The sequence below is a fragment of the Microcebus murinus genome, chromosome 11, assembly GCF_040939455.1.
Source record: "Microcebus murinus isolate Inina chromosome 11, M.murinus_Inina_mat1.0, whole genome shotgun sequence".
In the NCBI taxonomy this organism is placed as follows: domain Eukaryota; kingdom Metazoa; phylum Chordata; class Mammalia; order Primates; family Cheirogaleidae; genus Microcebus; species Microcebus murinus.
Genome location: NC_134114.1, coordinates 102,189,539 through 102,193,969, shown reverse-complemented (window position 1 = coordinate 102,193,969; position 4,431 = coordinate 102,189,539). Strand labels below are relative to the sequence as shown.

The 4,431-nt window shown below is 61.9% G+C and overlaps 1 pseudogene; it reads right to left on the bottom strand.

The window, feature by feature from the left end:
- Window positions 1-547: 547 nt before the first annotated feature.
- On the bottom strand, window positions 548-666 carry LOC142874028 (uncharacterized; annotated as a pseudogene).
- Between the last annotated feature and the right edge of the window lie 3,765 nt (window positions 667-4,431).

Here is a 4,431-nt window from a genome sequence, read left to right as displayed (position 1 = left end):
CACCTGAATACTTGTACTCCCATCATCTGCTTGAAGAGAGAGAGAAAAGAAAATGCAATCATAGAGGTAAGAGACACTTTTTAAAAATAATGAATCCGAAGAGAAAAGTAAAAGGAGGCCTGTGGAGCAGGTCTGGGTGTGACTCCGGATCCCCCAACATCAGGTGCCACCACCAAAGATTCCTGCGTGTAGCCCATAGAACCCCAAAAGCAACGGGACGAGTTCTGGTCACATACTCCCTCAAAATGACATCCTGGCCTTCTTCTGGAACTCCCTCCCCTCTCAGACTCTCAAGGTTTCCTCCAGCGTGTCGGTTCCCACAGAGCAGACCTTTGGTCTGAGACCTGACAGTCCAGATGCCACGCATCCTGCCGCGTGGCGGCGGTGTCGCGGCTTGGGACAAGAGGAGGCCCCACGGTGCGGGCTGGGGCGCCAGGCACCGCGCGGGCGCTGAGGGTGGGGGTGACCCCCACCCCGGGCCGCCGCCGCGCTCCCAGAAAGGGGACAGAACAAGAGGCAAAAAAAAAAAAAAAAAAAAAAAAGCAGCAGCCTGTGGCACCCGGTATTCCCAGGCGGTCTCCCATCCAAGTACTAACCGGGCCCGACCCTGCTTAGCTTCCCAGACCAGACGAGATCGGGGGCGTTCAGGGTGGTGTGGCCCTAGACGGCGGCGGAGGGCGCCCCTGCCCCGCTCAAGAAGCCGAGCCTCTCTGGGCTTCCCCGCCGCCGCCTCCCGCGCCGGGCCGGGCCGGTTGAGTTCGCCGGCCGGGTCCCGCGGGCTCCCAGGGACGGGGGTGATGGGCGGGGCGGGGCGGGGCGGGGGGCTGTCTCTCTCTACACACACACACACACTCACACTCACTCACACTCACACAAGATGCGCCTCCACGGCTGGACTCGCCAAGGTGGAGCCCTCCCAGCCCCCCTCGTCTCCTCGCCAGGCCTCCTTCACCTACCCGCTGCCCACCCCCAGCGCGTCGCTGCCTGCCGCTGACTGCGCACGCGCGGGACGCTCGCCCTTTGACCCCAGCCAGGGGCCGCCCTCCCCCACAACCCCTTTCAGCTGCGCCCCCCCCTCGCCCTGTGGGTGGGCTGCCGCCTATTCCCCCGGGCCAGGGCTGGGGCACAGCCAGTGTATGGGGCGTCTCTCTCTGGGGATGTGTCCCATGGGTGGGGTGGGGTGGCGTGGTTTGGGGGGCGCTGAAGAAATCAGTCCCCTCCATCTCCTACCTCTGGAAAACGCCCAAGCCCGTGGAGAACTGCCGGCACCGCTTCGTGGGGGCCGGGACCCTCCTCCGTGTCCTCCTGTGGCCCAGTCCAAGGGGCCTGGGCCTGGCCGGGGCTGCATTGGACCCCGACCACCCTGGCGTGTGGACTCGCTAAAAATCGGCCATTAGATATTGGATTCCAGCTTCCTGGAGGTCATTTCACTAATGAGTGCACCGGAAAGAGTTTCCTAATCCATCTGTGAGGGTGGCAACTGAAACAGAATTTGAAAGCTGACAGAATAGGCGAGGGAAGGCATAGGAGATTTCCACACCCAGCAAGGAAGACTTTCCCGAAATGGAAGAAAGAAACGAGCAAACAGAGACACCGGTAGCCCGCCCGGAAAAGAGTCTGCCCCTTAGAGAAAGCACCCTGACCAGGTTCACCCGTGGGTGGGTGGCGAGCTAGCGGCGTTCAGAAGAGCGAGGCCCGCAGTCTGTGCGGAAGACACCTGCGCTCGGGTGTGTGTGGCGGCGCGATTCACAAGCAGCTCTAGACGTTAAACCAAGGAGAAGCCAGGGAGTTCCCAACGCCCCAGGTGTCCTCAGCCCACAACTGGCTGCTGTGGGAATGCGAAGCCCGGCTCCTTGTCTCAGAGCGGGGTTCCCAGGAGGATCAGGCTGAAGCTGGGACTCGGCCTCAAAGTGTCCCCTCGCATGGCCACCCCCTTCCCCTTCCTGCTCCTCTACTCCTGGTGCCCCTCCATCCAGGGGCCAGACCTTAAAGAGTCACCGCAAGAGAATCCTGGTCCCAAAGGAGCCTTCTGGGGGACCGGTGCTGAGAGAGGTTGTGGGCATGGCCCGCTGGGGCTCTGCCCGACCCAGGGCTGAGAGATGCCACCTCCCAGCTCTGGGTCCCTGCAGGAAGTGTTGGCAAGCACAGGGCCGGTCCTCCAAAGGCCCAGGTGCAGGGAGCCCAGGCCAAGCAGCCTGTGGAAGAAGCCACTTGCCGTGCCACCCCGGGAACAGGACTGCAGGCCCCGGCCCTTCCCACCTCCTCCTCCTCCTCCTCCTCCTCCCCCCCCGCCCCCCCCCACAGGGCACAGGGCTCAGAGACACCTCAGACTCTTGCTACCCAAAGTGCAAAGGGCATCAGTTGCTCCTCCAACCCCCCCGCCCAGCAGACCACGTTGTCCAGCCAGCCCCCGGGCCTCCCTGGGGTGCCCAGCACAAAAGTGCAGACACCCACCGGACCCTCAATCTCAGTTTTCGGATGTTTTTGCCACTCTAAGGACCCGCAGGCCAGCTGGGCCTTCGGGCAGGACAGAGAGCCCCGGAATCCGACGTGGAGAGCTGCGTGTACGTCCCCATCAGGAGGCGGTCCCCACCTCCGCGGCTCTCCCCTTGCGGGGAGCGGCAGCCCAGCCGGCAGCCGCAGGGCCTCAGGGAAGACACCAGGCTGGGCCCCCGCGGCACAGCGGGGGGCACGTCCCCCGCACTCAGGCGACTTAGGGACGGCTGCTGGAGACTGCTGCGGCCACCCTGCTGCCGGGTTTCTGGTGGGCTTCCTGGAAGCAGCGTCCACACCAAGCCCTTGGAAGGCCCAGGCGACGGAGGAGCCGGTCAGGCAGGGGCCCAGGACGGTGAGAGGCCGGGCGGGCGGGAAGGAGCATGTCAGGCAGGGGCAGAGGACGGTGACAGGCCGGGCGGGGAGGAGCCGGTCAGGCGGGGGCCCAGGACAGTGACGGGCCTGGCCGGGGAGGAGTGCGTCAGGCAGGGGCAGAGGAGACGGGCTGGGTAAGGGTTAGGGTGACAGTTAGGGCACAATTCACAATCGCAAAGACGTGGAAGCGACCCGAGTGCCCATCCATCCAGGAGTGCATCAATAAAATGTGGCGCGTGGACACCACGGAGTGCCATTCGGCTGTGAGGAGCAGCGGTGAGAGGGCGCCTCTCGTGTTCTCCTGGCCAGAGCTGGAACCCGTTCCAGTAGGCCAGGTATCCCAAGAATGGACACACGAGCACCACGTGAGCGCGCTCACCAGCAAATTGGTACGAACGGATGGACGCCTAAGTGGACAGAGAGGAATCACCTTCATCGGGTGGGTGTCGGGCGGGTGGGGGGAGGGGAGGGCCATACACATCCATTAGGCATGGGGTGGGTGCGCACCGACTGGGGGATGGGCGCACTTGAAGCTCTGACCCGAGGGGGGAGGCTTGGAGAGGGCAAGGCACCCGACCTTAACATTGGTACCCCCACAATACGCTGGAACAACATGAGAGGTATATGAATAAGAACACAGGGGGGGCCGGGCGCGGTGGCTCACGCCTGTAATCCTAGCTCTCTGGGAGGCCGAGGCGGGCGGATTGCTCCAGGTCAGGAGTTCGAAACCAGCCTGAGCAAGAGCGAGACCCCGTCTCTACTAAAAATAGAAAGAAATTAATTGGCCAACTAATATATATAGAAAAACACAGCCGGGCGTGGTGGTGCATGCCTGTAGTCCCAACTACTCGGGAGGCTGAGGCAGCAGGATTGCTTGAGCCCGGAGATTGAGGTTGCTGTGAGCTAGGCTGACGCCATGGCACTCACTCTAGCCTGGGCAGCAAAACGAGACTCTGTCTCAAAAAAAAAAAAAAAAAAAAGAACGCAGGGGGGAGGGGGGCACGGGCGTCACATGTCACCTGAATACTTGTACTCCCATCATCTGCTTGAAGAGAGAGAGAAAAGAAAATGCAATCATAGAGGTAAGAGACACTTTTTAAAAATAATGAATCCGAAGAGAAAAGTAAAAGGAGGCCTGTGGAGCAGGTCTGGGTGTGACTCCGGATCCCCCAACATCAGGTGCCACCACCAAAGATTCCTGCGTGTAGCCCATAGAACCCCAAAAGCAACGGGACGAGTTCTGGTCACATACTCCCTCAAAATGACATCCTGGCCTTCTTCTGGAACTCCCTCCCCTCTCAGACTCTCAAGGTTTCCTCCAGCGTGTCGGTTCCCACAGAGCAGACCTTTGGTCTGAGACCTGACAGTCCAGATGCCACGCATCCTGCCGCGTGGCGGCGGTGTCGCGGCTTGGGACAAGAGGAGGCCCCACGGTGCGGGCTGGGGCGCCAGGCACCGCGCGGGCGCTGAGGGTGGGGGTGACCCCCACCCCGGGCCGCCGCCGCGCTCCCAGAAAGGGGACAGAACAAGAGGCAAAAAAAAAAAAAAAAAAAAAAAAGCAGC